The following is a 27,585-nucleotide window of genomic DNA, read 5'->3' as shown; positions in this document are numbered from 1 at the left end:
TCCTTCACTACTAGACTCCTCTTCTATGCCTCCCTGCCATTCACTCACTCTGTCTTTGTTTCATTCTCTCCTTCCACAACACTCCTTCTCACTCACTCGCTCTATCACTTGTATTTTTGCCCTTGCTCTGCATTCTATAGTGGAAACATCTCTTGAATGAAGCATCTGAAAATGACGTGACATAAAATTTAAAACCTCCTTATTGGAAACCTAAAACATCACAAGACTTAATGTAACCCATTTCTTTCATAAAAAAGATTTTTAAAGTACCCCACAAAACAAATATAAAACACCACGAGTGCTAGAAGAATATTACATTAACGTTAAAGATAGAATAGGGCAAATGCATTTGCAGTTGAAACTGAAGTTTGGTACTTATTCAGATATTATTTACATTGCCAATTTTTAGCTGAGATTCTAAAGGAACTGAGAGAGAAAATGGAATTCAAGTTTTGTCAGAAGTGGGATTCGAACCCACGCCTCCAGGAGAGACTGCGGCCTTAACGCAGCGCCTTAGACCACTCGGCCATCCTGACCCCATGCTGCTTTTTCATCTAAAGGGTGAGAAAGATATTAGGAACCAAAAAATGCACATAGCTGAGGCCAATAGTGGCTAGAGCAAGAAAAAAACTCACTGCACTCTTCCAAGAAGACAATCCTATAAGCCACTGCGAGGGAAATGATCATATTTCTCAAGAAAATAATTAGAGTCAACACAGGACTGTCAGAAGTGGGATTTGAACCCACGCCTCCAGAGGAGACTGCGACCTGAACGCAGCGCCTTAGACCACTCGGCCATCCTGACTTTCTTTCCCAACATCTTCCAGAGGCCAGACAGCCATGCAGGTGAGGTACTGAAAAGGAATGCCCTCAATTTATTTATCCTATTATATGCACTTCCAACAGATCTTTGAACAATCTGTACAGAGCAGGACCTATGGAGAACTCTTTAGAACTTTGAGGCGAACAAAGAGAAAGTGCTATTCACCAGCCACTTGAACGGCTCAAAGCTGCTTTGAAATTGAGACAATAGCCACCTCTTGGCTGGCTAAAGCAATTTCAACAAGGGATCTCAAAGTCACAACATAGGGTGGAGTATGCAAATTTAAGCAGCCCCTGATCACAGCCCTAAGGAAATTGCTGTAAGTGTGCTGGAGTCCAGTTGTCTACCAGATGCATGGCATTCTTCCAAATTTGCAGGGCCCGTCTGGCCAGGGCATACAAGAGCATGACTCTTCCAGATGACCTCTTACATGGGTCCTATGCTCATTTGGTAAGGATTGCGCTTTGTCAGCAAGACGTTATAGAACCTAAATATATGAGAAACCCCATCTCTCTTGACAAGAGGAGAACGGAATAACGTGCCAAGTGAAGACCAACAGATGCAACTTCCATCAGATGTTAACCTGATAAAGGAGATTAAATCTCCAAAAGGCATGTCAGAAGTGGGATTCGAACCCACGCCTCCAAAGGAGACTGTGGCCTAAACACAGCGCCTTAGACCTCTCGGCCATCCACACAGTATAGGCTTTTAAGAAATGAATAAAAGTTACTCAGAAACGTCTACCTCCATGCAAGCCTGAAATAATTTAAACCTTCAAACACAAGGTGCAACTTTATGCACAGGACAATAAACACAGAAGAACACATACGAAAGCACTTTATTTCACAGGTATACAGTTTTCATGCTTTTAGAACACCACATACCTCTCACCAGCTATTTAGGGTCCTGTATCCGACTCACAACATTTCCTTGCCTGCGACCTCTCTCTCTACACAAACAACTACAGCACAGGAAGTAGGAAGGCAATAGGTGGGGCAGTTTATGCAAATTTATGCTGCCAATGTGCCTAGCAGATTCATGCAGGATTTCTAGATCCTTGCTGGATACAAGAGAGTAGGCCTTGTTCCAGATAAACTATCCCTAGCAGGGAAAGTCTGAGCACAGGCACTCTTTTGCTCTTTAGCCCCTGGCCTGGGACTCACCCTCACTTGCTGAGGCGTGAAATTCTGCATACCAACTTTGCACAGAAGGTATGTTTGTGGTTGTTTGGGGATGGGTGGGAGGTCAAGAGCAGGGAAAAGCAGGTCTCCTTCACTACTAGACTACTCTTCTATGCCTCCCTGCCGTTCACTCACTCTGTCTTTGTTTCATTCTCTCCTTCCACAACACTCCTTCTCACTCACTCGCTCTATCACTTGTATTTTTGCCCTTGCTCTGCATTCTATAGTGGAAACATCTCTTGAATGAAGCATCTGAAAATGACGTGACATAAAATTTAAAACCTCCTTATTGGAAACCTAAAACATCACAAGACTTAATGTAACCCATTTCTTTCATAAAAAAGAATTTTAAAGTACCCCACAAAAGAAATATAAAACACCACGAGTGCTAGAAGAATATTACATTAACGTTAAAGATAGAATAGGGCAAATGCATTTGCAGTTGAAACTGAAGTTTGGTACTTATTCAGATATTATTTACATTGCCAATTTTTGGCTGAGATTCTAAAGGAACTGAGAGAGAAAATGGAATTCAAGTTTTGTCAGAAGTGGGATTTGAACCAACGCCTCCAGGAGAGACTGCGGCCTTAACGCAGCGCCTTAGACCACTCGGCCATCCTCACCCCATGCTGCTTTTTCATCTAAAGGGTGAGAAAGATATTAGGAACCAAAAAATGCACAGAGCTTAGGCCAATAGTGGCTAGAGCAAGAAAAAAACTCACTGCACTCTTCCAAGAAGACAATCCTATAAGCCACTGCGAGGGAAATGATCATATTTCTCAAGAAAATAATTAGAGTAAACACAGGACTGTCAGAAGTGGGATTTGAACCCACGCCTCCAGAGGAGACTGCGACCTGAACGCAGCGCCTTAGACCACTCGGCCATCCTGACTTGCTTTCCCAGTATCTTCCAGAGGCCAGACAGCCATGCAGGTGAGGTACTGAAAAGGAATGCCCTCAATTTATTTATCCTAGCATATGCACTTCCAACAGATCTTTGAACAATCTGTACAGAGCAGGACCTATGGAGAACTCTTTAGAACTTTGAGGCGAACAAAGAGAAAGTGCTATTCACCAGCCACTTGAACGGCTCAAAGCTGCTTTGAAATTGAGACAATAGCCACCTCTTGGCTGGCTAAAGCAATTTCAACAAGGGATCTCAAAGTCACAACATAGGGTGGAGTATGCAAATTTAAGCAGCCCCTGATCAAAGCCCTAAGGAAATTGCTGTAAGTGTGCTGGAGTCCAGTTGTCTACCAGATGCATGGCATTCTTCCAAATTTGCAGGGCCCGTCTGGCCAGGGCATACAAGAGCATGACTCTTCCAGATGACCTCTTACATGGGTCCTATGCTCATTTGGTAAGGATTGCGCTTTGTCAGCAAGACGTTATAGAACCTAAATATATGAGAAACCCCATCTCTCTTGACAAGAGGAGAACGGAATAACGTGCCAAGTGAAGACCAACAGATGCAACTTCCATCAGATGTTAACCTGATAAAGGAGATTAAATCTCCAAAAGGCATGTCAGAAGTGGGATTCGAACCCACGCCTCCAAAGGAGACTGTGGCCTAAACACAGCGCCTTAGACCTCTCGGCCATCCTGACAGTATAGGCTTTTAAGAAATGAATAAAAGTTACTCAGAAACGTCTACCTCCATGCAAGCCTGAAATAATTTAAACCTTCAAACACAAGGTGCAACTTTATGCACAGGACAATAAACACAGAAGAACACATACGAAAGCACTTTATTTCACAGGTATACAGTTTTCATGCTTTTAGAACACCACATACCTCTCACCAGCTATTTAGGGTCCTGTATCCGACTCACAACATTTCCTTGCCTGCGACCTCTCTCTCTACACAAACAACTACAGCACAGGAAGTAGGAAGGCAATAGGTGGGGCAGTTTATGCAAATTTATGCTGCCAATGTGCCTAGCAGATTCATGCAGGATTTCTAGATCCTTGCTGGATACAAGAGAGTAGGCCTTGTTCCAGATAAACTATCCCTAGCAGGGAAAGTCTGAGCACAGGCACTCTTTTGCTCTTTAGCCCCTGGCCTGGGACTCACCCTCACTTGCTGAGGCGTGAAATTCTGCATACCAACTTTTCACAGAAGGTATGTTTGTGGTTGTTTGGGGATGGGTGGGAGGTCAAGAGCAGTGAAAAGCAGGTCTCCTTCACTACTAGACTACTCTTCTATGCCTCCCTGCCGTTCACTCACTCTGTCTTTGTTTCATTCTCTCCTTCCACAACACTCCTTCTCACTCACTCGCTCTATCACTTGTATTTTTGCCCTTGCTCTGCATTCTATAGTGGAAACATCTCTTGAATGAAGCATCTGAAAATGACGTGACATAAAATTTAAAACCTCCTTATTGGAAACCTAAAACATCACAAGACTTAATGTAACCCATTTCTTTCATAAAAAAGATTTTTAAAGTACCCCACAAAACAAATATAAAACACCACGAGTGCTAGAAGAATATTACATTAACGTTAAAGATAGAATAGGGCAAATGCATTTGCAGTTGAAACTGAAGTTTGGTACTTATTCAGATATTATTTACATTGCCAATTTTTAGCTGAGAATCTAAAGGAACTGAGAGAGAAAATGGAATTCAAGTTTTGTCAGAAGTGGGATTCGAACCCACGCCTCCAGGAGAGACTGCGGCCTTAACGCAGCGCCTTAGACCACTCGGCCATCCTGACCCCATGCTGCATTTTCATCTAAAGTGTGAGAAAGATATTAGGAACCAAAAAATGCACAGAGCTTAGGCCAATAGTGGCTAGAGCAAGAAAAAAACTCACTGCACTCTTCCAAGAAGACAATCCTATAAGCCACTGCGAGGGAAATGATCATATTTCTCAAGAAAAAAATTAGAGTAAACAGAGGACTGTCAGAAGTGGGATTTGAACCCACGCCTCCAGAGGAGACTGCGACCTGAACGCAGCGCCTTAGACCACTCGGCCATCCTGACTTGCTTTCACAGCATCTTCCAGAGGCCAGACAGCCATGCAGGTGAGGTACTGAAAAGGAATGCCCTCAATTTATTTATCCTATTATATGCACTTCCAACAGATCTTTGAACAATCTGTACAGAGCAGGACCTATGGAGAACTCTTTAGAACTTTGAGGCGAACAAAGAGAAAGTGCTATTCACCAGCCACTTGAACGGCTCAAAGCTGCTTTGAAATTGAGACAATAGCCACCTCTTGGCTGGCTAAAGCAATTTCAACAAGGGATCTCAAAGTCACAACATAGGGTGGAGTATGCAAATTTAAGCAGCCCCTGATCAAAGCCCTGAGGAAATTGCTGTAAGTGTGCTGGAGTCCAGTTGTCTACCAGATGAATGGCATTCTTCCAAATTTGCTGGGCCCGTCTGGCCAGGGCATACAAGAGCATGACTCTTCCAGATGACCTCTTACATGGGTCCTATGCTCATTTGGTAAGGATTGCGCTTTGTCAGCAAGACGTTATAGAACCTAAATATATGAGAAACCCCATCTCTCTTGACAAGAGGAGAACGGAATAACGTGCCAAGTGAAGACCAACAGATGCAACTTCCATCAGATGTTAACCTGATAAAGGAGATTAAATCTCCAAAAGGCATGTCAGAAGTGGGATTCGAACCCACGCCTCCAATGGAGACTGTGGCCTAAACACAGCGCCTTAGACCTCTCGGCCATCCTGACAGTATATGCTTTTAAGAAATGAATAAAAGTTACTCAGAAACGTCTACCTCAATGCAAGCCTGAAATAATTTAAACCTTCAAACACAAGGTGCAACTTTATGCACAGGACAATAAACACAGAAGAACACATACGAAAGCACTTTATTTCACAGGTATACAGTTTTCATGCTTTTAGAACACCACATACCTCTCACCAGCTATTTAGGGTCCTGTATCCGACTCACAACATTTCCTTGCCTGCGACCTCTCTCTCTACACAAACAACTACAGCACAGGAAGTAGGAAGGCAATAGGTGGGGCAGTTTATGCAAATTTATGCTGCCAATGTGCCTTGCAGATTCATGCAGGATTTCTAGATCCTTGCTGGATACAAGAGAGTAGGCCTTGTTCCAGATAAACTATCCCTAGCAGGGAAAGTCTGAGCACAGGCACTCTTTTGCTCTTTAGCCCCTGGCCTGGGACTCACCCTCACTTGCTGAGGCGTGAAATTCTGCATACCAACTTTGCACAGAAGGTATGTTTGTGGTTGTTTGGGGATGGGTGGGAGGTCAAGAGCAGGGAAAAGCAGGTCTCCTTCACTACTAGACTCCTCTTCTATGCCTCCCTGCCATTCACTCACTCTGTCTTTGTTTCATTCTCTCCTTCCACAACACTCCTTCTCACTCACTCGCTCTATCACTTGTATTTTTGCCCTTGCTCTGCATTCTATAGTGGAAACATCTCTTGAATGAAGCATCTGAAAATGACGTGACATAAAATTTAAAACCTCCTTATTGGAAACCTAAAACATCACAAGACTTAATGTAACCCATTTCTTTCATAAAAAAGATTTTTAAAGTACCCCACAAAACAAATATAAAACACCACGAGTGCTAGAAGAATATTACATTAACGTTAAAGATAGAATAGGGCAAATGCATTTGCAGTTGAAACTGAAGTTTGGTACTTATTCAGATATTATTTACATTGCCAATTTTTAGCTGAGATTCTAAAGGAACTGAGAGAGAAAATGGAATTCAAGTTTTGTCAGAAGTGGGATTCGAACCCACGCCTCCAGGAGAGACTGCGGCCTTAACGCAGCGCCTTAGACCACTCGGCCATCCTGACCCCATGCTGTTTTTTCATCTAAAGGGTGAGAAAGATATTAGGAACCAAAAAATGCACATAGCTGAGGCCAATAGTGGCTAGAGCAAGAAAAAAACTCACTGCACTCTTCCAAGAAGACAATCCTATAAGCCACTGCGAGGGAAATGATCATATTTCTCAAGAAAATAATTAGAGTCAACACAGGACTGTCAGAAGTGGGATTTGAACCCACGCCTCCAGAGGAGACTGCGACCTGAACGCAGCGCCTTAGACCACTCGGCCATCCTGACTTTCTTTCCCAGCATCTTCCAGAGGCCAGACAGCCATGCAGGTGAGGTACTGAAAAGGAATGCCCTCAATTTATTTATCCTATTATATGCACTTCCAACAGATCTTTGAACAATCTGTACAGAGCAGGACCTATGGAGAACTCTTTAGAACTTTGAGGCGAACAAAGAGAAAGTGCTATTCACCAGCCACTTGAACGGCTCAAAGCTGCTTTGAAATTGAGACAATAGCCACCTCTTGGCTGGCTAAAGCAATTTCAACAAGGGATCTCAAAGTCAGAACATAGGGTGGAGTATGCAAATTTAAGCAGCCCCTGATCAAAGCCCTAAGGAAATTGCTGTAAGTGTGCTGGAGTCCAGTTGTCTACCAGATGCATGGCATTCTTCCAAATTTGCAGGGCCCGTCTGGCCAGTGCATACAAGAGCATGACTCTTCCAGATGACCTCTTACATGGGTCCTATGCTCATTTGGTAAGGATTGCGCTTTGTCAGCAAGACGTTATAGAACCTAAATATATGAGAAACCCCATCTCTCTTGACAAGAGGAGAACGGAATAACGTGCGAAGTGAAGACCAACAGATGCAACTTCCATCGGATGTTAACCTGATAAAGGAGATTAAATCTCCAAAAGGCATGTCAGAAGTGGGATTCGAACCCACGCCTCCAAAGGAGACTGTGGTCTAAACACAGCGCCTTAGACCTCTCGGCCATCCTGACAGTATAGGCTTTTAAGAAATGAATAAAAGTTACTCAGAAATGTCTACCTCCATGCAAGCCTGAAATAATTTAAACCTTCAAACACAAGGTGCAACTTTATGCACAGGACAATAAACACAGAAGAACACATACGAAAGCACTTTATTTCACAGGTATACAGTTTTCATGCTTTTAGAACACCAGATACCTCTCACCAGCTATTTAGGGTCCTGTATCCGACTCACAACATTTCCTTGCCTGCGACCTCTCTCTCTACACAAACAACTACAGCACAGGAAGTAGGAAGGCAATAGGTGGGGCAGTTTATGCAAATTTATGCTGCCAATGTGCCTTGCAGATTCATGCAGGATTTCTAGATCCTTGCTGGATACAAGAGAGTAGGCCTTGTTCCAGATAAACTATCCCTAGCAGGGAAAGTCTGAGCACAGGCACTCTTTTGCTCTTTAGCCCCTGGCCTGGGACTCACCCTCACTTGCTGAGGCGTGAAAATCTGCATACCAACTTTGCACAGAAGGTATGTTTGTGGTTGTTTGGGGATGGGTGGGAGGTCAAGAGCAGGGAAAAGCAGGTCTCCTGCACTACTAGACTCCTCTTCTATGCCTCCCTGCCATTCACTCACTCTGTCTTTGTTTCATTCTCTCCTTCCACAACACTCCTTCTCACTCACTCGCTCTATCACTTGTATTTTTGCCCTTGCTCTGCATTCTATAGTGGAAACATCTCTTGAATGAAGCATCTGAAAATGACGTGACATAAAATTTAAAACCTCCTTATTGGAAACCTAAAACATCACAAGACTTAATGTAACCCATTTCTTTCATAAAAAAGATTTTTAAAGTACCCCACAAAACAAATATAAAACACCACGAGTGCTAGAAGAATATTACATTAACGTTAAAGATAGAATAGGGCAAATGCATTTGCAGTTGAAACTGAAGTTTGGTACTTATTCAGATATTATTTACATTGCCAATTTTTAGCTGAGATTCTAAAGGAACTGAGAGAGAAAATGGAATTCAAGTTTTGTCAGAAGTGGGATTCGAACCCACGCCTCCAGGAGAGACTGCGGCCTTAACGCAGCGCCTTAGACCACTCGGCCATCCTGACCCCATGCTGCTTTTTCATCTAAAGGGTGAGAAAGATATTAGGAACCAAAAAATGCACAGAGCTGAGGCCAATAGTGGCTAGAGCAAGAAAAAAACTCACTGCACTCTTCCAAGAAGACAATCCTATAAGCCACTGCGAGGGAAATGATCATATTTCTCAAGAAAAAAATTAGAGTAAACACAGGACTGTCAGGAGTGGGATTTGAACCCACGTCTCCAGAGGAGACTGCGACCTGAACGCAGCGCCTTAGAACACTCGGCCATCCTGACTTGCTTTCCCAGCATCTTCCAGAGGCCAGACAGCCATGCAGGTGAGGTACTGAAAAGGAATGCCCTCAATTTATTTATCCTATTATATGCACTTCCAACAGATCTTTGAACAATCTGTACAGAGCAGGACCTATGGAGAACTCTTTAGAACTTTGAGGCGAACAAAGAGAAAGTGCTATTCACCAGCCACTTGAACGGCTCAAAGCTGCTTTGAAATTGAGACAATAGCCACCTCTTGGCTGGCTAAAGCAATTTCAACAAGGGATCTCAAAGTCACAACATAGGGTGGAGTATGCAAATTTAAGCAGCCCCTGATCAAAGCCCTAAGGAAATTGCTGTAAGTGTGCTGGAGTCCAGTTGTCTACCAGATGCATGGCATTCTTCCAAATTTGCAGGGCCCGTCTGGCCAGTGCATACAAGAGCATGACTATTCCAGATGACCTCTTACATGGGTCCTATGCTCATTTGGTAAGGATTGCGCTTTGTCAGCAAGACGTTATAGAACCTAAATATATGAGAAACCCCATCTCTCTTGACAAGAGGAGAACGGAATAACGTGCGAAGTGAAGACCAACAGATGCAACTTCCATCAGATGTTAACCTGATAAAGGAGGTGGGATTCGAACCCACGCCTCCAAAGGAGACTGTGGTCTAAACACAGCGCCTTAGACCTCTCGGCCATCCTGACAGTATAGGCTTTTAAGAAATGAATAAAAGTTACTCAGAAATGTCTACCTCCATGCAAGCCTGAAATATTTTAAACCTTCAAACACAAGGTGCAACTTTATGCACAGGACAATAAACACAGAAGAACACATACGAAAGCACTTTATTTCACAGGTATACAGTTTTCATGCTTTTAGAACACCACATACCTCTCACCAGCTATTTAGGGTCCTGTATCCGACTCACAACATTTCCTTGCCTGCGACCTCTCTCTCTACACAAACAACTACAGCACAGGAAGTAGGAAGGCAATAGGTGGGGCAGTTTATGCAAATTTATGCTGCCAATGTGCCTTGCAGATTCATGCAGGATTTCTAGATCCTTGCTGGATACAAGAGAGTAGGCCTTGTTCCAGATAAACTATCCCTAGCAGGGAAAGTCTGAGCACAGGCACTCTTTTGCTCTTTAGCCCCTGGCCTGGGACTCACCCTCACTTGCTGAGGCGTGAAAATCTGTATACCAACTTTGCACAGAAGGTATGTTTGTGGTTGTTTGGGGATGGGTGGGAGGTCAAGAGCAGGGAAAAGCAGGTCTCCTGCACTACTAGACTCCTCTTCTATGCCTCCCTGCCATTCACTCACTCTGTCTTTGTTTCATTCTCTCCTTCCACAACACTCCTTCTCACTCACTCGCTCTATCACTTGTATTTTTGCCCTTGCTCTGCATTCTATAGTGGAAACATCTCTTGAATGAAGCATCTGAAAATGTCGTGACATAAAATTTAAAACCTCCTTATTGGAAACCTAAAACATCACAAGACTTAATGTAACCCATTTCTTTCATAAAAAAGATTTTTAAAGTACCCCACAAAAGAAATATAAAACACCACGAGTGCTAGAAGAATATTACATTAACGTTAAAGATAGAATAGGGCAAATGCATTTGCAGTTGAAACTGAAGTTTGGTACTTATTCAGATATTATTTACATTGCCAATTTTTAGCTGAGATTCTAAAGGAACTGAGAGAGAAAATGGAATTCAAGTTTTGTCAGAAGTGGGATTCGAACCCACGCCTCCAGGAGAGACTGCGGCCTTAACGCAGCGCCTTAGACCACTCGGCCGTCCTGACCCCATGCTGCTTTTTCATCTAAAGGGTGAGAAAGATATTAGGAACCAAAAAATGCACAGAGCTGAGGCCAATAGTGGCTAGAGCAAGAAAAAAACTCACTGCACTCTTCCAAGAAGACAATCCTATAAGCCACTGCGAGGGAAATGATCATATTTCTCAAGAAAATAATTAGAGTAAACACAGGACTGTCAGAAGTGGGATTTGAACCCACGCCTCCAGAGGAGACTGCGACCTGAACGCAGCGCCTTAGACCACTCGGCCATCCTGACTTGCTTTCACAGCATCTTCCAGAGGCCAGACAGCCATGCAGGTGAGGTACTGAAAAGGAATGCCCTCAATTTATTTATCCTAGCATATGCACTTCCAACAGATCTTTGAACAATCTGTACAGAGCAGGACCTATGGAGAACTCTTTAGAACTTTGAGGCGAACAAAGAGAAAGTGCTATTCACCAGCCACTTGAACGGCTCAAAGCTGCTTTGAAATTGAGACAATAGCCACCTCTTGGCTGGCTAAAGCAATTTCAACAAGGGATCTCAAAGTCACAACATAGGGTGGAGTATGCAAATTTAAGCAGCCCCTGATCAAAGCCCTAAGGAAATTGCTGTAAGTGTGCTGGAGTCCAGTTGTCTACCAGATGCATGGCATTCTTCCAAATTTGCAGGGCCCGTCTGGCCAGGGCATACAAGAGCATGACTCTTCCAGATGACCTCTTACATGGGTCCTATGCTCATTTGGTAAGGATTGCGCTTTGTCAGCAAGACGTTATAGAACCTAAATATATGAGAAACCCCATCTCTCTTGACAAGAGGAGAACGGAATAACGTGCCAAGTGAAGACCAACAGATGCAACTTCCATCAGATGTTAACCTGATAAAGGGGATTAAATCTCCAAAAGGCATGTCAGAAGTGGGATTCGAACCCACGCCTCCAAAGGAGACTGTGGCCTAAACACAGCGCCTTAGACCTCTCGGCCATCCTGACAGTATAGGCTTTTAAGAAATGAATAAAAGTTACTCAGAAACGTCTACCTCAATGCAAGCCTGAAATAATTTAAACCTTCAAACACAAGGTGCAACTTTATGCACAGGACAATAAACACAGAAGAACACATACGAAAGCACTTTATTTCACAGGTATACAGTTTTCATGCTTTTAGAACACCACATACCTCTCACCAGCTATTTAGGGTCCTGTATCCGACTCACAACATTTCCTTGCCTGCGACCTCTCTCTCTACACAAACAACTACAGCACAGGAAGTAGGAAGGCAATAGGTGGGGCAGTTTATGCAAATTTATGCTGCCAATGTGCCTTGCAGATTCATGCAGGATTTCTAGATCCTTGCTGGATACAAGAGAGTAGGCCTTGTTCCAGATAAACTATCCCTAGCAGGGAAAGTCTGAGCACAGGCACTCTTTTGCTCTTTAGCCCCTGGCCTGGGACTCACCCTCACTTGCTGAGGCGTGAAAATCTGCATACCAACTTTGCACAGAAGGTATGTTTGTGGTTGTTTGGGGATGGGTGGGAGGTCAAGAGCAGGGAAAAGCAGGTCTCCTGCACTACTAGACTTCTCTTCTATGCCTCCCTGCCATTCACTCACTCTGTCTTTGTTTCATTCTCTCCTTCCACAACACTCCTTCTCACTCACTCGCTCTATCACTTGTATTTTTGCCCTTGCTCTGCATTCTATAGTGGAAACAGCTCTTGAATGAAGCATCTGAAAATGACGTGACAAAATTTAAAACCTCCTTATTGGAAACCTAAAACATCACAAGACTTAATGTAACCCATTTCTTTCATAAAAAAGATTTTTAAAGTACCCCACAAAACAAATATAAAACACCACGAGTGCTAGAAGAATATTACATTAACGTTAAAGATAGAATAGGGGAAATGCATTTGCAGTTGAAACTGAAGTTTGGTACTTATTCAGATATTATTTACATTGCCAATTTTTAGCTGAGATTCTAAAGGAACTGAGAGAGAAAATGGAATTCAAGTTTTGTCAGAAGTGGGATTTGAACCCACGCCTCCAGGAGAGACTGTGGCCTTAACGCAGCGCCTTAGACCACTCGGCCATCCTGACCCCATGCTGCTTTTTCATCTAAAGGGTGAGAAAGATATTAGGAACCAAAAAATGCACAGAGCTTAGGCCAATAGTGGCTAGAGCAAGAAAAAAACTCACTGCACTCTTCCAAGAAGACAATCCTATAAGCCACTGCGAGGGAAATGATCATATTTCTCAAGAAAAAAATTAGAGTAAACACAGGACTGTCAGAAGTGGGATTTGAACCCACACCTCCAGAGGAGACTGCGACCTGAACGCAGCGCCTTAGACCACTCGGCCATCCTGACTTGCTTTCCCAGCATCTTCCAGAGGCCAGACAGCCATGCAGGTGAGGTACTGAAAAGGAATGCCCTCAATTTATTTATCCTTTTATATGCACTTCCAACAGATCTTTGAACAATCTGTACAGAGCAGGACCTATGGAGAACTCTTTAGAACTTTGAGGCGAACAAAGAGAAAGTGCTATTCACCAGCCACTTGAACGGCTCAAAGCTGCTTTGAAATTGAGACAATAGCCACCTCTTGGCTGGCTAAAGCAATTTCAACAAGGGATCTCAAAGTCACAACATAGGGTGGAGTATGCAAATTTAAGCAGCCCCTGATCAAAGCCCTAAGGAAATTGCTGTAAGTGTGCTGGAGTCCAGTTGTCTACCAGATGCATGGCATTCTTCCAAATTTGCAGGGCCCGTCTGGCCAGGGCATACAAGAGCATGACTCTTCCAGATGACCTCTTACATGGGTCCTATGCTCATTTGGTAAGGATTGCGCTTTGTCAGCAAGACGTTATAGAACCTAAATATATGAGAAACCCCATCTCTCTTGACAAGAGGAGAACGGAATAACGTGCCAAGTGAAGACCAACAGATGCAACTTCCATCAGATGTTAACCTGATAAAGGAGATTAAATCTCCAAAAGGCATGTCAGAAGTGGGATTCGAACCCACGCCTCCAAAGGAGACTGTGGCCTAAACACAGCGCCTTAGACCTCTCGGCCATCCTGACAGTATAGGCTTTTAAGAAATGAATAAAAGTTACTCAGAAACGTCTACCTCCATGCAAGCCTGAAATAATTTAAACCTTCAAACACAAGGTGCAACTTTATGCACAGGACAATAAACACAGAAGAACACATACGAAAGCACTTTATTTCACAGGTATACAGTTTTCATGCTTTTAGAACACCACATACCTCTCACCAGCTATTTAGGGTCCTGTATCCGACTCACAACATTTCCTTGCCTGCGACCTCTCTCTCTACACAAACAACTACAGCACAGGAAGTAGGAAGGCAATAGGTGGGGCAGTTTATGCAAATTTATGCTGCCAATGTGCCTTGCAGATTCATGCAGGATTTCTAGATCCTTGCTGGATACAAGAGAGTAGGCCTTGTTCCAGATAAACTATCCCTAGCAGGGAAAGTCTGAGCACAGGCACTCTTTTGCTCTTTAGCCCCTGGCCTGGGACTCACCCTCACTTGCTGAGGCGTGAAGTTCTGCATACCAACTTTGCACAGAAGGTATGTTTGTGGTTGTTTGGGGATGGGTGGGAGGTCAAGAGCAGGGAAAAGCAGGTCTCCTTCACTACTAGACTACTCTTCTATGCCTCCCTGCCGTTCACTCACTCTGTCTTTGTTTCATTCTGTCCTTCCACAACACTCCTTCTCACTCACTCGCTCTATCACTTGTATTTTTGCCCTTGCTCTGCATTCTATAGTGGAAACATCTCTTGAATGAAGCATCTGAAAATGACGTGACATAAAATTTAAAACCTCCTTATTGGAAACCTAAAACATCACAAGACTTAATGTAACCCATTTCTTTCATAAAAAAGATTTTTAAAGTACCCCACAAAAGAAATATAAAACACCACGAGTGCTAGAAGAATATTACATTAACGTTAAAGATAGAATAGGGGAAATGCATTTGCAGTTGAAACTGAAGTTTGGTACTTATTCAGATATTATTTACATTGCCAATTTTTAGCTGAGATTCTAAAGGAACTGAGAGAGAAAATGGAATTCAAGTTTTGTCAGAAGTGGGATTCGAACCCACGCCTCCAGGAGAGACTGCGGCCTTAACGCAGCGCCTTAGACCACTCGGCCATCCTGACCCCATGGTGCTTTTTCATCTAAAGGGTGAGAAAGATATTAGGAACCAAAAAATGCACAGAGCTTAGGCCAATAGTGGCTAGAGCAAGAAAAAAACTCACTGCACTCTTCCAAGAAGACAATCCTATAAGCCACTGCGAGGGAAATGATCATATTTCTCAAGAAAAAAATTAGAGTAAACAGAGGACTGTCAGAAGTGGGATTTGAACCCACGCCTCCAGAGGAGACTGCGACCTGAACGCAGCGCCTTAGACCACTCGGCCATCCTGACTTGCTTTCCCAGCATCTTCCAGAGGCCAGACAGCCATGCAGGTGAGGTACTGAAAAGGAATGCCCTCAATTTATTTATCCTATTATATGCACTTCCAACAGATCTTTGAACAATCTGTACAGAGCAGGACCTATGGAGAACTCTTTAGAACTTTGAGGCAAACAAAGAGAAAGTGCTATTCACCAGCCACTTGAACGGCTCAAAGCTGCTTTGAAATTGAGACAATAGCCACCTCTTGGCTGGCTAAAGCAATTTCAACAAGGGATCTCAAAGTCACAACATAGGGTGGAGTATGCAAATTTAAGCAGCCCCTGATCAAAGCCCTGAGGAAATTGCTGTAAGTGTGCTGGAGTCCAGTTTTCTACCAGATGAATGGCATTCTTCCAAATTTGCTGGGCCCGTCTGGCCAGGGCATACAAGAGCATGACTCTTCCAGATGACCTCTTACATGGGTCCTATGCTCATTTGGTAAGGATTGCGCTTTGTCAGCAAGACGTTATAGAACCTAAATATATGAGAAACCCCATCTCTCTTGACAAGAGGAGAACGGAATAACGTGCCAAGTGAAGACCAACAGATGCAACTTCCATCAGATGTTAACCTGATGAAGGAGATTAAATCTCCAAAAGGCATGTCAGAAGTGGGATTCGAACCCACACCTCCAAAGGAGACTGTGGCCTAAACACAGCGCCTTAGACCTCTCGGCCATCCTGACAGTATATGCTTTTAAGAAATGAATAAAAGTTACTCAGAAACGTCTACCTCAATGCAAGCCTGAAATAATTTAAACCTTCAAATACAAGGTGCAACTTTATGCACAGGACAATAAACACAGAAGAACACATACGAAAGCACTTTATTTCACAGGTATACAGTTTTCATGCTTTTAGAACACCACATACCTCTCACCAGCTATTTAGGGTCCTGTATCCGACTCACAACATTTCCTTGCCTGCGACCTCTCTCTCTACACAAACAACTACAGCACAGGAAGTAGGAAGGCAATAGGTGGGGCAGTTTATGCAAATTTATGCTGCCAATGTGCCTTGCAGATTCATGCAGGATTTCTAGATCCTTGCTGGATACAAGAGAGTAGGGTTTGTTCCAGATAAACTATCCCTAGCAGGGAAAGTCTGAGCACAGGCACTCTTTTGCTCTTTAGCCCCTGGCCTGGGACTCACCCTCACTTGCTGAGGCGTGAAATTCTGCATACCAACTTTGCACAGAAGGTATGTTTGTGGTTGTTTGGGGATGGGTGGGAGGTCAAGAGCAGGGAAAAGCAGGTCTCCTTCACTACTAGACTCCTCTTCTATGCCTCCCTGCCGTTCACTCACTCTGTCTTTGTTTCATTCTCTCCTTCCACAACACTCCTTCTCACTCACTCGCTCTATCACTTGTATTTTTGCCCTTGCTCTGCATTCTATAGTGGAAACATCTCTTGAATGAAGCATCTGAAAATGACGTGACATAAAATTTAAAACCTCCTTTTTGGAAACCTAAAACATCACAAGACTTAATGTAACCCATTTCTTTCATAAAAAAGATTTTTAAAGTACCCCACAAAACAAATATAAAACACCACGAGTGCTAGAAGAATATTACATTAACGTTAAAGATAGAATAGGGCAAATGCATTTGCAGTTGAAACTGAAGTTTGGTACTTATTCAGATATTATTTACAATGCCAATTTTTAGCTGAGATTCTAAAGGAACTGAGAGAGAAAATGGAATTCAAGTTTTGTCAGAAGTGGGATTCGAACCCACGCCTCCAGGAGAGACTGCGGCCTTAACGCAGCGCCTTAGACCACTCGGCCATCCTGACCCCATGCTGCTTTTTCATCTAAAGGGTGAGAAAGATATTAGGAACCAAAAAATGCACAGAGCTGAGGCCAATAGTGGCTAGAGCAAGAAAAAAACTCACTGCACTCTTCCAAGAAGACAATCCTATAAGCCACTGCGAGGGAAATGATCATATTTCTCAAGAAAATAATTAGAGTAAACACAGGACTGTCAGAAGTGGGATTTGAACCCACGCCTCCAGAGGAGACTGCGACCTGAACGCAGCGCCTTAGACCACTCGGCCATCCTGACTTGCTTTCCCAGCATCTTCCAGAGGCCAGACAGCCATGCAGGTGTGGTACTGAAAAGGAATGCCCTCAATTTATTTATCCTAGCATATGCACTTCCAACAGATCTTTGAACAATCTGTACAGAGCAGGACCTATGGAGAACTCTTTAGAACTTTGAGGCGAACAAAGAGAAAGTGCTATTCACCAGCCACTTGAACGGCTCAAAGCTGCTTTGAATTTGAGACAATAGCCACCTCTTGGCTGGCTAAAGCAATTTCAACAAGGGATCTCAAAGTCACAACATAGGGTGGAGTATGCAAATTTAAGCAGCCCCTGATCAAAGCCCTAAGGAAATTGCTGTAAGTGTGCTGGAGTCCAGTTGTCTACCAGATGCATGGCATTCTTCCAAATTTGCAGGGCCCGTCTGGCCAGGGCATACAAGAGCATGACTCTTCCAGATGACCTCTTACATGGGTCCTATGCTCATTTGGTAAGGATTGCGCTTTGTCAGCAAGACGTTATAGAACCTAAATATATGAGAAACCCCATCTCTCTTGACAAGAGGAGAACGGAATAACGTGCCAAGTGAAGACCAACAGATGCAACTTCCATCAGATGTTAACCTGATAAAGGAGATTAAATCTCCAAAAGGCATGTCAGAAGTGGGATTCGAACCCACGCCTCCAAAGGAGACTGTGGCCTAAACACAGCGCCTTAGACCTCTCGGCCATCCTGACAGTATATGCTTTTAAGAAATGAATAAAAGTTACTCAGAAACGTCTACCTCAATGCAAGCCTGAAATAATTTAAACCTTCAAACACAAGGTGCAACTTTATGCACAGGACAATAAACACAGAAGAACACATACGAAAGCACTTTATTTCACAGGTATACAGTTTTCATGCTTTTAGAACACCACATACCTCTCACCAGCTAATTAGGGTCCTGTATCCGACTCACAACATTTCCTTGCCTGCGACCTCTCTCTCTACACAAACAACTACAGCACAGGAAGTAGGAAGGCAATAGGTGGGGCAGTTTATGCAAATTTATGCTGCCAATGTGCCTTGCAGATTCATGCAGGATTTCTAGATCCTTGCTGGATACAAGAGAGTAGGCCTTGTTCCAGATAAACTATCCCTAGCAGGGAAAGTCTGAGCACAGGCACTCTTTTGCTCTTTAGCCCCTGGCCTGGGACTCACCCTCACTTGCTGAGGCGTGAAATTCTGCATACCAACTTTGCACAGAAGGTATGTTTGTGGTTGTTTGGGGATGGGTGGGAGGTCAAGAGCAGGGAAAAGCAGGTCTCCTTCACTACTAGACTCCTCTTCTATGCCTCCCTGCCATTCACTCACTCTGTCTTTGTTTCATTCTCTCCTTCCACAACACTCCTTCTCACTCACTCGCTCTATCACTTGTATTTTTGCCCTTGCTCTGCATTCTATAGTGGAAACATCTCTTGAATGAAGCATCTGAAAATGACGTGACATAAAATTTAAAACCTCCTTATTGGAAACCTAAAACATCACAAGACTTAATGTAACCCATTTCTTTCATAAAAAAGATTTTTAAAGTACCCCACAAAACAAATATAAAACACCACGAGTGCTAGAAGAATATTACATTAACGTTAAAGATAGAATAGGGCAAATGCATTTGCAGTTGAAACTGAAGTTTGGTACTTATTCAGATATTATTTACATTGCCAATTTTTAGCTGAGATTCTAAAGGAACTGAGAGAGAAAATGGAATTCAAGTTTTGTCAGAAGTGGGATTCGAACCCACGCCTCCAGGAGAGACTGCGGCCTTAACGCAGCGCCTTAGACCACTCGGCCATCCTGACCCCATGCTGCTTTTTCATCTAAAGGGTGAGAAAGATATTAGGAACCAAAAAATGCACAGAGCTGAGGCCAATAGTGGCTAGAGCAAGAAAAAAACTCACTGCACTCTTCCAAGAAGACAATCCTATAAGCCACTGCGAGGGAAATGATCATATTTCTCAAGAAAATAATTAGAGTAAACACAGGACTGTCAGAAGTGGAATTTGAACCCACGCCTCCAGAGGAGACTGCGACCTGAACGCAGCGCCTTAGACCACTCGGCCATCCTGACTTTCTTTCCCAGCATCTTCCAGAGGCCAGACAGCCATGCAGGTGAGGTACTGAAAAGGAATGCCCTCAATTTATTTATCCTATTATATGCACTTCCAACAGATCTTTGAACAATCTGTACAGAGCAGGACCTATGGAGAACTCTTTAGAACTTTGAGGAGAACAAAGAGAAAGTGCTATTCACCAGCCACTTGAACGGCTCAAAGCTGCTTTGAAATTGAGACAATAGCCACCTCTTGGCTGGCTAAAGCAATTTCAACAAGGGATCTCAAAGTCACAACATAGGGTGGAGTATGCAAATTTAAGCAGCCCCTGATCAAAGCCCTAAGGAAATTGCTGTAAGTGTGCTGGAGTCCAGTTGTCTACCAGATGCATGGCATTCTTCCAAATTTGCAGGGCCCGTCTGGCCAGTGCATACAAGAGCATGACTCTTCCAGATGACCTCTTACATGGGTCCTATGCTCATTTGGTAAGGATTGCGCTTTGTCAGCAAGACGTTATAGAACCTAAATATATGAGAAACCCCATCTCTCTTGACAAGAGGAGAACGGAATAACGTGCGAAGTGAAGACCAACAGATGCAACTTCCATCAGATGTTAACCTGATAAAGGAGATTAAATCTCCAAAAGGCATGTCAGAAGTGGGATTCGAACCCACGCCTCCAAAGGAGACTGTGGTCTAAACACAGCGCCTTAGACCTCTCGGCTATCCTGACAGTATAGGCTTTTAAGAAATGAATAAAAGTTACTCAGAAACGTCTACCTCCATGCAAGCCTGAAATAATTTAAACCTTCAAACACAAGGTGCAACTTTATGCACAGGACAATAAACACAGAAGAACACATACGAAAGCACTTTATTTCACAGGTATACAGTTTTCATGCTTTTAGAACACCACATACCTCTCACCAGCTATTTAGGGTCCTGTATCCGACTCACAACATTTCCTTGCCTGCGACCTCTCTCTCTACACAAACAACTACAGCACAGGAAGTAGGAAGGCAATAGGTGGGGCAGTTTATGCAAATTTATGCTGCCAATGTGCCTTGCAGATTCATGCAGGATTTCTAGATCCTTGCTGGATACAAGAGAGTAGGCCTTGTTCCAGATAAACTATCCCTAGCAGGGAAAGTCTGAGCACAGGCACTCTTTTGCTCTTTAGCCCCTGGCCTGGGACTCACCCTCACTTGCTGAGGCGTGAAAATCTGCATACCAACTTTGCACAGAAGGTATGTTTGTGGTTGTTTGGGGATGGGTGGGAGGTCAAGAGCAGGGAAAAGCAGGTCTCCTGCACTACTAGACTCCTCTTCTATGCCTCCCTGCCATTCACTCACTCTGTCTTTGTTTCATTCTCTCCTTCCACAACACTCCTTCTCACTCACTCGCTCTATCACTTGTATTTTTGCCCTTGCTCTGCATTCTATAGTGGAAACATCTCTTGAATGAAGCATCTGAAAATGACGTGACATAAAGTTTAAAACCTCCTTATTGGAAACCTAAAACACCACAAGACTTAATGTAACCCATTTCTTTCATAAAAAAGATTTTTAAAGTACCCCACAAAAGAAATATAAAACACCACGAGTGCTAGAAGAATATTACATTAACGTTAAAGATAGAATAGGGCAAATGCATTTGCAGTTGAAACTGAAGTTTGGTACTTATTCAGATATTATTTACATTGCCAATTTTTAGCTGAGATTCTAAAGGAACTGAGAGAGAAAATGGAATTCAAGTTTTGTCAGAAGTGGGATTCGAACCCACGCCTCCAGGAGAGACTGCGGCCTTAACGCAGCGCCTTAGACCACTCGGCCATCCTGACCCCATGGTGCTTTTTCATCTAAAGGGTGAGAAAGATATTAGGAACCAAAAAATGCACAGAGCTGAGGCCAATAGTGGCTAGAGCAAGAAAAAAACTCACTGCACTCTTCCAAGACGACAATCCTATAAGCCACTGCGAGGGAAATGATCATATTTCTCAAGAAAAAAATTAGAGTAAACACAGGACTGTCAGAAGTGGGATTTGAACCCACGCCTCCAGAGGAGACTGCGACCTGAACGCAGCGCCTTAGACCACTCGGCCATCCTGACTTGCTTTCCCAGCATCTTCCAGAGGCCAGACAGCCATGCAGGTGAGGTACTGAAAAGGAATGCCCTCAATTTATTTATCCTATTATATGCACTTCCAACAGATCTTTGAACAATCTGTACAGAGCAGGACCTATGGAGAACTCTTTAGAACTTTGAGGCAAACAAAGAGAAAGTGCTATTCACCAGCCACTTGAACGGCTCAAAGCTGCTTTGAAATTGAGACAATAGCCACCTCTTGGCTGGCTAAAGCAATTTCAACAAGGGATCTCAAAGTCACAACATAGGGTGGAGTATGCAAATTTAAGCAGCCCCTGATCAAAGCCCTGAGGAGATTGCTGTAAGTGTGCTGGAGTCCAGTTGTCTACCAGATGAATGGCATTCTTCCAAATTTGCAGGGCCCGTCTGGCCAGGGCATACAAGAGCATGACTCTTCCAGATGACCTCTTACATGGGTCCTATGCTCATTTGGTAAGGATTGCGTTTTGTCAGCAAGACGTTATAGAACCTAAATATATGAGAAACCCCATCTCTCTTGACAAGAGGAGAACGGAATAAAGTGCCAAGTGAAGACCAACAGATGCAACTTCCATCAGATGTTAACCTGATAAAGGAGATTAAATCTCCAAAAGGCATGTCAGAAGTGGGATTCGAACCCACGCCTCCAAAGGAGACTGTGGCCTAAACACAGCGCCTTAGACCTCTCGGCCATCCTGACAGTATAGGCTTTTAATAATTTATGCTGCCAATGTGCCTTGCAGATTCATGCAGGATTTCTAGATCCTTGCTGGATACAAGAGAGTAGGCCTTGTTCCAGATAAACTATCCCTAGCAGGGAAAGTCTGAGCACAGGCACTCTTTTGCTCTTTAGCCCCTGGCCTGGGACTCACCCTCACTTGCTGAGGCATGAAATTCTGCATACCAACTTTGCACAGAAGGTATGTTTGTGGTTGTTTGGGGATGGGTGGGAGGTCAAGAGCAGGGAAAAGCAGGTCTCCTTCACTACTAGACTACTCTTCTATGCCTCCCTGCCGTTCACTCACTCTGTCTTTGTTTCATTCTCTCCTTCCACAACACTCCTTCTCACTCATTCGCTCTATCACTTGTATTTTTGCCCTTGCTCTGCATTCTATAGTGGAAACATCTCTTGAATGAAGCATCTGAAAATGACGTGACATAAAATTTAAAACCTCCTTATTGGAAACCTAAAACATCACAAGACTTAATGTAACCCATTTCTTTCATAAAAAAGATTTTTAAAGTACCCCACAAAACAAATATAAAACACCACGAGTGCTAGAAGAATATTACATTAACGTTAAAGATAGAATAGGGCAAATGCATTTGCAGTTGAAACTGAAGTTTGGTACTTATTCAGATATTATTTACATTGCCAATTTTTAGCTGAGATTCTAAAGGAACTGAGAGAGAAAATGGAATTCAAGTTTTGTCAGAAGTGGGATTCGAACCCACGCCTCCAGGAGAGACTGCGGCCTTAACGCAGCGCCTTAGACCACTCGGCCATCCTGACCCCATGCTGCATTTTCATCTAAAGGGTGAGAAAGATATTAGGAACCAAAAAATGCACAGAGCTTAGGCAAATAGTGGCTAGAGCAAGAAAAAAACTCACTGCACTCTTCCAAGAAGACAATCCTATAAGCCACTGCGAGGGAAATGATCATATTTCTCAAGAAAAAAAGTAGAGTAAACACAGGACTGTCAGAAGTGGGATTTGAACCCACGCCTCCAGAGGAGACTGCGACCTGAAGGCAGCGCCTTAGACCACTCGGCCATCCTGACTTGCTTTCCCAGCTTCTTCCAGAGGCCAGACAGCCATGCAGGTGAGGTACTGAAAAGGAATGCCCTCAATTTATTTATTCTATTATATGCACTTCCAACAGATCTTTGAACAATCTGTACAGAGCAGGACCTATGGAGAACTCTTTAGAACTTTGAGGCGAACAAAGAGAAAGTGCTATTCACCAGCCACTTGAACGGCTCAAAGCTGCTTTGAAATTGAGACAATAGCCACCTCTTGGCTGGCTAAAGCAATTTCAACGAGGGATCTCAGAGTCACAACATAGGGTGGAGTATGCAAATTTAAGCAGCCCCTGATCAAAGCCCTGAGGAAATTGCTGTAAGTGTGCTGGAGTCCAGTTGTCTACCAGATGAATGGCATTCTTCCAAATTTGCAGGGCCCGTCTGGCCAGGGCATACAAGAGCATGACTCTTCCAGATGACCTCTTACATGGGTCCTATGCTCATTTGGTAAGGATTGCGCTTTGTCAGCAAGACGTTATAGAACCTAAATATATGAGAAACCCCATCTCTCTTGACAAGAGGAGAACGGAATAACGTGCCAAGTGAAGACCAACAGATGCAACTTCCATCAGATGTTAACCTGATAAAGGAGATTAAATCTCCAAAAGGCATGTCAGAAGTGGGATTCGAACCCACGCCTCCAAAGGAGACTGTGGCCTAAACACAGCGCCTTAGACCTCTCGGCCATCCTGACAGTATAGGCTTTTAAGGAATGAATAAAAGTTACTCAGAAACGTCTACCTCCATGCAAGCCTGAAATAATTTAAACCTTCAAACACAAGGTGCAACTTTATGCACAGGACAATAAACACAGAAGAACACATACGAAAGCACTTTATTTCACAGGTATACAGTTTTCATGCTTTTAGAACACCACATACCTCTCACCAGCTATTTAGGGTCCTGTATCCGACTCACAAAATTTCCTTGCCTGCGACCTCTCTCTCTACACAAACAACTACAGCACAGGAAGTAGGAAGGCAATAGGTGGGGCAGTTTATGCAAATTTATGCTGCCAATGTGCCTTGCAGATTCATGCAGGATTTCTAGATCCTTGCTGGATACAAGAGAGTAGGCCTTGTTCCAGATAAACTATCCCTAGCAGGGAAAGTCTGAGCACAGGCACTCTTTTGCTCTTTAGCCCCTGGCCTGGGACTCACCCTCACTTGCTGAGGCGTGAAATTCTGCATACCAACTTTGCACAGAATGTATGTTTGTGGTTGTTTGGGGATGGGTGGGAGGTCAAGAGCAGGGAAAAGCAGGTCTCCTTCACTATTAGACTCCTCTTCTATGCCTCCCTGCCATTCACTCACTCTGTCTTTGTTTCATTCTTTCCTTCCACAACACTCCTTCTCACTCACTCGCTCTATCACTTGTATTTTTGCCCTTGCTCTGCATTCTATAGTGGAAACATCTCTTGAATGAAGCATCTGAAAATGACGTGACATAAAATTTAAAACCTCCTTATTGGAAACCTAAAACATCACAAGACTTAATGTAACCCATTTCTTTCATAAAAAAGATTTTTAAAGTACCCCACAAAACAAATATAAAACACCACGAGTGCTAGAAGAATATTACATTAACGTTAAAGATAGAATAGGGCAAATGCCTTTGCAGTTGAAACTGAAGTTTGGTACTTATTCAGATATTATTTACATTGCCAATTTTTAGCTGAGATTCTAAACGAACTGAGAGAGAAAATGGAATTAAAGTTTTGTCAGAAGTGGGATTCGAACCCATGCCTCCAGGAGAGACTGCGGCCTTAACGCAGCGCCTTAGACCACTCGGCCATCCTGACCCCATGCTGCTTTTTCATCTAAAGGGTGAGAAAGATATTAGGAACCAAAAAATGCACAGAGCTTAGGCCAATAGTGGCTAGAGCAAGAAAAAAACTCACTGCACTCTTCCAAGAAGACAATCCTATAAGCCACTGCGAGGGAAATGATCATATTTCTCAAGAAAAAAATTAGAGTAAACAGAGGACTGTCAGAAGTGGGATTTGAACCCACGCCTCCAGAGGAGACCGCGACCTGAACGCAGCGCCTTAGACCACTCGGCCATCCTGACTTGCTTTCCCAGCATCTTCCAGAGGCCAGACAGCAATGCAGGTGAGGTACTGAAAAGGAATGCCCTCAATTTATTTATCCTATTATATGCACTTCCAACAGATCTTTGAACAATCTGTACAGAGCAGGACCTATGGAGAACTCTTTAGAACTTTGAGGCGAACAAAGAGAAAGTGCTATTCACCAGCCACTTGAACGGCTCAAAGCTGCTTTGAAATTGAGACAATAGCCACCTCTTGGCTGGCTAAAGCAATTTCAACAAGGGATCTCAAAGTCACAACATAGGGTGGAGTATGCAAATTTAAGCAGCCCCTGATCAAAGCCCTGAGGAAATTGCTGTAAGTGTGCTGGAGTCCAGTTGTCTACCAAATGAATGGCATTCTTCCAAATTTGCTGGGCCCGTCTGGCCAGGGCATACAAGAGCATGACTCTTCCAGATGACCTCTTACATGGGTCCTATGCTCATTTGGTAAGGATTGCGCTTTGTCAGCAAGACGTTATAGAACTTAAATATATGAGAAACCCCATCTCTCTTGACAAGAGGAGAACGGAATAACGTGCCAAGTGAAGACCAACAGATGCAACTTCCATCAGATGTTAACCTGATAAAGGAGATTAAATCTCCAAAAGGCATGTCAGAAGTGGGATTCGAACCCACGCCTCCAAAGGAGACTGTGGCCTAAACACAGCGCCTTAGACCTCTCGGCCATCCTGACAGTATATGCTTTTAAGAAATGAATAAAAGTTACTCAGAAACGTCTACCTCAATGCAAGCCTGAAATAATTTAAACCTTCAAACACAAGGTGCAACTTTATGCACAGGACAATAAACACAGAAGAACACATACGAAAGCACTTTATTTCACAGGTATACAGTTTTCATGCTTTTAGAACACCACATACCTCTCACCAGCTAATTAGGGTCCTGTATCCGACTCACAACATTTCCTTGCCTGCGACCTCTCTCTCTACACAAACAACTACAGCACAGGAAGTAGGAAAGCAATAGGTGGGGCAGTTTATGCAAATTTATGCTGCCAATGTGCCTTGCAGATTCATGCAGGATTTCTAGATCCTTGCTGGATACAAGAGAGTAGGCCTTGTTCCAGATAAACTATCCCTAGCAGGGAAAGTCTGAGCACAGGCACTCTTTTGCTCTTTAGCCCCTGGCCTGGGACTCACCCTCACTTGCTGAGGCGTGAAATTCTGCATACCAACTTTGCACAGAAGGTATGTTTGTGGTTGTTTGGGGATGGGTGGGAGGTCAAGAGCAGGGAAAAGCAGGTCTCCTTCACTACTAGACTCCTCTTCTATGCCTCCCTGCCATTCACTCACTCTGTCTTTGTTTCATTCTCTCCTTCCACAACACTCCTTCTCACTCACTCGCTCTATCACTTGTATTTTTGCCCTTGCTCTGCATTCTATAGTGGAAACATCTCTTGAATGAAGCATCTGAAAATGACGTGACATAAAATTTAAAACCTCCTTATTGGAAACCTAAAACATCACAAGACTTAATGTAACCCATTTCTTTCATAAAAAAGATTTTTAAAGTACCCCACAAAACAAATATAAAACACCACGAGTGCTAGAAGAATATTACATTAACGTTAAAGATAGAATAGGGCAAATGCATTTGCAGTTGAAACTGAAGTTTGGTACTTATTCAGATATTATTTACATTGCCAATTTTTAGCTGAGATTCTAAAGGAACTGAGAGAGAAAATGGAATTCAAGTTTTGTCAGAAGTGGGATTCGAACCCACGCCTCCAGCAGAGACTGCGGCCTTAACGCAGCGCCTTAGACCACTCGGCCATCCTGACCCCATGCTGCTTTTTCATCTAAAGGGTGAGAAAGATATTAGGAACCAAAAAATGCACAGAGCTGAGGCCAATAGTGGCTAGAGCAAGAAAAAAACTCACTGCACTCTTCCAAGAAGACAATCCTATAAGCCACTGCGAGGGAAATGATCATATTTCTCAAGAAAATAATTAGAGTAAACACAGGACTGT

The 27,585-nt window shown here is 43.4% G+C and overlaps 33 non-coding genes across 33 annotated transcripts; all 33 read right to left on the bottom strand.

Moving 5' to 3' along the window:
* Positions 1 to 453: 453 nt before the first annotated feature.
* TRNAL-AAG (transfer RNA leucine (anticodon AAG)) lies at positions 454 to 536 on the bottom strand. Its single transcript has one exon. It is a non-coding gene; the product is annotated as a tRNA-Leu (tRNA).
* A 186-nt stretch (positions 537 to 722) lies between these two features.
* On the bottom strand, positions 723 to 805 carry TRNAL-CAG (transfer RNA leucine (anticodon CAG)). The gene has a single exon. It is a non-coding gene; the product is annotated as a tRNA-Leu (tRNA).
* Positions 806 to 2,813: 2,008 nt separating this feature from the next.
* On the bottom strand, positions 2,814 to 2,896 carry TRNAL-CAG (transfer RNA leucine (anticodon CAG)). Its single transcript has one exon. It is a non-coding gene; the product is annotated as a tRNA-Leu (tRNA).
* Positions 2,897 to 3,528: 632 nt separating this feature from the next.
* TRNAL-UAG (transfer RNA leucine (anticodon UAG)) lies at positions 3,529 to 3,611 on the bottom strand. The gene has a single exon. It is a non-coding gene; the product is annotated as a tRNA-Leu (tRNA).
* A 1,024-nt stretch (positions 3,612 to 4,635) lies between these two features.
* On the bottom strand, positions 4,636 to 4,718 carry TRNAL-AAG (transfer RNA leucine (anticodon AAG)). The gene has a single exon. It is a non-coding gene; the product is annotated as a tRNA-Leu (tRNA).
* Positions 4,719 to 4,904: 186 nt separating this feature from the next.
* TRNAL-CAG (transfer RNA leucine (anticodon CAG)) lies at positions 4,905 to 4,987 on the bottom strand. The gene has a single exon. It is a non-coding gene; the product is annotated as a tRNA-Leu (tRNA).
* Positions 4,988 to 5,619: 632 nt separating this feature from the next.
* On the bottom strand, positions 5,620 to 5,702 carry TRNAL-UAG (transfer RNA leucine (anticodon UAG)). Its single transcript has one exon. It is a non-coding gene; the product is annotated as a tRNA-Leu (tRNA).
* A 1,024-nt stretch (positions 5,703 to 6,726) lies between these two features.
* TRNAL-AAG (transfer RNA leucine (anticodon AAG)) lies at positions 6,727 to 6,809 on the bottom strand. The gene has a single exon. It is a non-coding gene; the product is annotated as a tRNA-Leu (tRNA).
* Positions 6,810 to 6,995: 186 nt separating this feature from the next.
* On the bottom strand, positions 6,996 to 7,078 carry TRNAL-CAG (transfer RNA leucine (anticodon CAG)). The gene has a single exon. It is a non-coding gene; the product is annotated as a tRNA-Leu (tRNA).
* A 632-nt stretch (positions 7,079 to 7,710) lies between these two features.
* Positions 7,711 to 7,793, bottom strand: TRNAL-UAG (transfer RNA leucine (anticodon UAG)). Its single transcript has one exon. It is a non-coding gene; the product is annotated as a tRNA-Leu (tRNA).
* A 1,024-nt stretch (positions 7,794 to 8,817) lies between these two features.
* On the bottom strand, positions 8,818 to 8,900 carry TRNAL-AAG (transfer RNA leucine (anticodon AAG)). Its single transcript has one exon. It is a non-coding gene; the product is annotated as a tRNA-Leu (tRNA).
* Positions 8,901 to 11,150: 2,250 nt separating this feature from the next.
* On the bottom strand, positions 11,151 to 11,233 carry TRNAL-CAG (transfer RNA leucine (anticodon CAG)). The gene has a single exon. It is a non-coding gene; the product is annotated as a tRNA-Leu (tRNA).
* Positions 11,234 to 11,865: 632 nt separating this feature from the next.
* On the bottom strand, positions 11,866 to 11,948 carry TRNAL-UAG (transfer RNA leucine (anticodon UAG)). The gene has a single exon. It is a non-coding gene; the product is annotated as a tRNA-Leu (tRNA).
* Positions 11,949 to 12,970: 1,022 nt separating this feature from the next.
* Positions 12,971 to 13,053, bottom strand: TRNAL-AAG (transfer RNA leucine (anticodon AAG)). The gene has a single exon. It is a non-coding gene; the product is annotated as a tRNA-Leu (tRNA).
* A 186-nt stretch (positions 13,054 to 13,239) lies between these two features.
* TRNAL-CAG (transfer RNA leucine (anticodon CAG)) lies at positions 13,240 to 13,322 on the bottom strand. The gene has a single exon. It is a non-coding gene; the product is annotated as a tRNA-Leu (tRNA).
* Positions 13,323 to 13,954: 632 nt separating this feature from the next.
* TRNAL-UAG (transfer RNA leucine (anticodon UAG)) lies at positions 13,955 to 14,037 on the bottom strand. Its single transcript has one exon. It is a non-coding gene; the product is annotated as a tRNA-Leu (tRNA).
* A 1,024-nt stretch (positions 14,038 to 15,061) lies between these two features.
* TRNAL-AAG (transfer RNA leucine (anticodon AAG)) lies at positions 15,062 to 15,144 on the bottom strand. The gene has a single exon. It is a non-coding gene; the product is annotated as a tRNA-Leu (tRNA).
* A 186-nt stretch (positions 15,145 to 15,330) lies between these two features.
* On the bottom strand, positions 15,331 to 15,413 carry TRNAL-CAG (transfer RNA leucine (anticodon CAG)). Its single transcript has one exon. It is a non-coding gene; the product is annotated as a tRNA-Leu (tRNA).
* Positions 15,414 to 16,045: 632 nt separating this feature from the next.
* Positions 16,046 to 16,128, bottom strand: TRNAL-UAG (transfer RNA leucine (anticodon UAG)). Its single transcript has one exon. It is a non-coding gene; the product is annotated as a tRNA-Leu (tRNA).
* A 1,024-nt stretch (positions 16,129 to 17,152) lies between these two features.
* On the bottom strand, positions 17,153 to 17,235 carry TRNAL-AAG (transfer RNA leucine (anticodon AAG)). The gene has a single exon. It is a non-coding gene; the product is annotated as a tRNA-Leu (tRNA).
* A 186-nt stretch (positions 17,236 to 17,421) lies between these two features.
* TRNAL-CAG (transfer RNA leucine (anticodon CAG)) lies at positions 17,422 to 17,504 on the bottom strand. The gene has a single exon. It is a non-coding gene; the product is annotated as a tRNA-Leu (tRNA).
* A 632-nt stretch (positions 17,505 to 18,136) lies between these two features.
* Positions 18,137 to 18,219, bottom strand: TRNAL-UAG (transfer RNA leucine (anticodon UAG)). The gene has a single exon. It is a non-coding gene; the product is annotated as a tRNA-Leu (tRNA).
* Positions 18,220 to 19,243: 1,024 nt separating this feature from the next.
* On the bottom strand, positions 19,244 to 19,326 carry TRNAL-AAG (transfer RNA leucine (anticodon AAG)). Its single transcript has one exon. It is a non-coding gene; the product is annotated as a tRNA-Leu (tRNA).
* Positions 19,327 to 20,227: 901 nt separating this feature from the next.
* TRNAL-UAG (transfer RNA leucine (anticodon UAG)) lies at positions 20,228 to 20,310 on the bottom strand. Its single transcript has one exon. It is a non-coding gene; the product is annotated as a tRNA-Leu (tRNA).
* Positions 20,311 to 21,334: 1,024 nt separating this feature from the next.
* On the bottom strand, positions 21,335 to 21,417 carry TRNAL-AAG (transfer RNA leucine (anticodon AAG)). Its single transcript has one exon. It is a non-coding gene; the product is annotated as a tRNA-Leu (tRNA).
* A 186-nt stretch (positions 21,418 to 21,603) lies between these two features.
* TRNAL-CAG (transfer RNA leucine (anticodon CAG)) lies at positions 21,604 to 21,686 on the bottom strand. The gene has a single exon. It is a non-coding gene; the product is annotated as a tRNA-Leu (tRNA).
* A 632-nt stretch (positions 21,687 to 22,318) lies between these two features.
* TRNAL-UAG (transfer RNA leucine (anticodon UAG)) lies at positions 22,319 to 22,401 on the bottom strand. Its single transcript has one exon. It is a non-coding gene; the product is annotated as a tRNA-Leu (tRNA).
* A 730-nt stretch (positions 22,402 to 23,131) lies between these two features.
* TRNAL-AAG (transfer RNA leucine (anticodon AAG)) lies at positions 23,132 to 23,214 on the bottom strand. The gene has a single exon. It is a non-coding gene; the product is annotated as a tRNA-Leu (tRNA).
* Positions 23,215 to 24,115: 901 nt separating this feature from the next.
* On the bottom strand, positions 24,116 to 24,198 carry TRNAL-UAG (transfer RNA leucine (anticodon UAG)). The gene has a single exon. It is a non-coding gene; the product is annotated as a tRNA-Leu (tRNA).
* Positions 24,199 to 25,222: 1,024 nt separating this feature from the next.
* Positions 25,223 to 25,305, bottom strand: TRNAL-AAG (transfer RNA leucine (anticodon AAG)). The gene has a single exon. It is a non-coding gene; the product is annotated as a tRNA-Leu (tRNA).
* A 186-nt stretch (positions 25,306 to 25,491) lies between these two features.
* Positions 25,492 to 25,574, bottom strand: TRNAL-CAG (transfer RNA leucine (anticodon CAG)). The gene has a single exon. It is a non-coding gene; the product is annotated as a tRNA-Leu (tRNA).
* A 632-nt stretch (positions 25,575 to 26,206) lies between these two features.
* TRNAL-UAG (transfer RNA leucine (anticodon UAG)) lies at positions 26,207 to 26,289 on the bottom strand. Its single transcript has one exon. It is a non-coding gene; the product is annotated as a tRNA-Leu (tRNA).
* Positions 26,290 to 27,313: 1,024 nt separating this feature from the next.
* TRNAL-AAG (transfer RNA leucine (anticodon AAG)) lies at positions 27,314 to 27,396 on the bottom strand. Its single transcript has one exon. It is a non-coding gene; the product is annotated as a tRNA-Leu (tRNA).
* Positions 27,397 to 27,585: the final 189 nt, after the last annotated feature.

Source organism: Triturus cristatus, unplaced genomic scaffold, assembly GCF_964204655.1.
Source record: "Triturus cristatus unplaced genomic scaffold, aTriCri1.1 SCAFFOLD_262, whole genome shotgun sequence".
Classification (NCBI taxonomy): Eukaryota; Metazoa; Chordata; class Amphibia; order Caudata; family Salamandridae; genus Triturus; species Triturus cristatus.
Note: the sequence above shows the minus strand (reverse complement) of the source record. Positions and strands in the feature narration are given on the sequence as shown.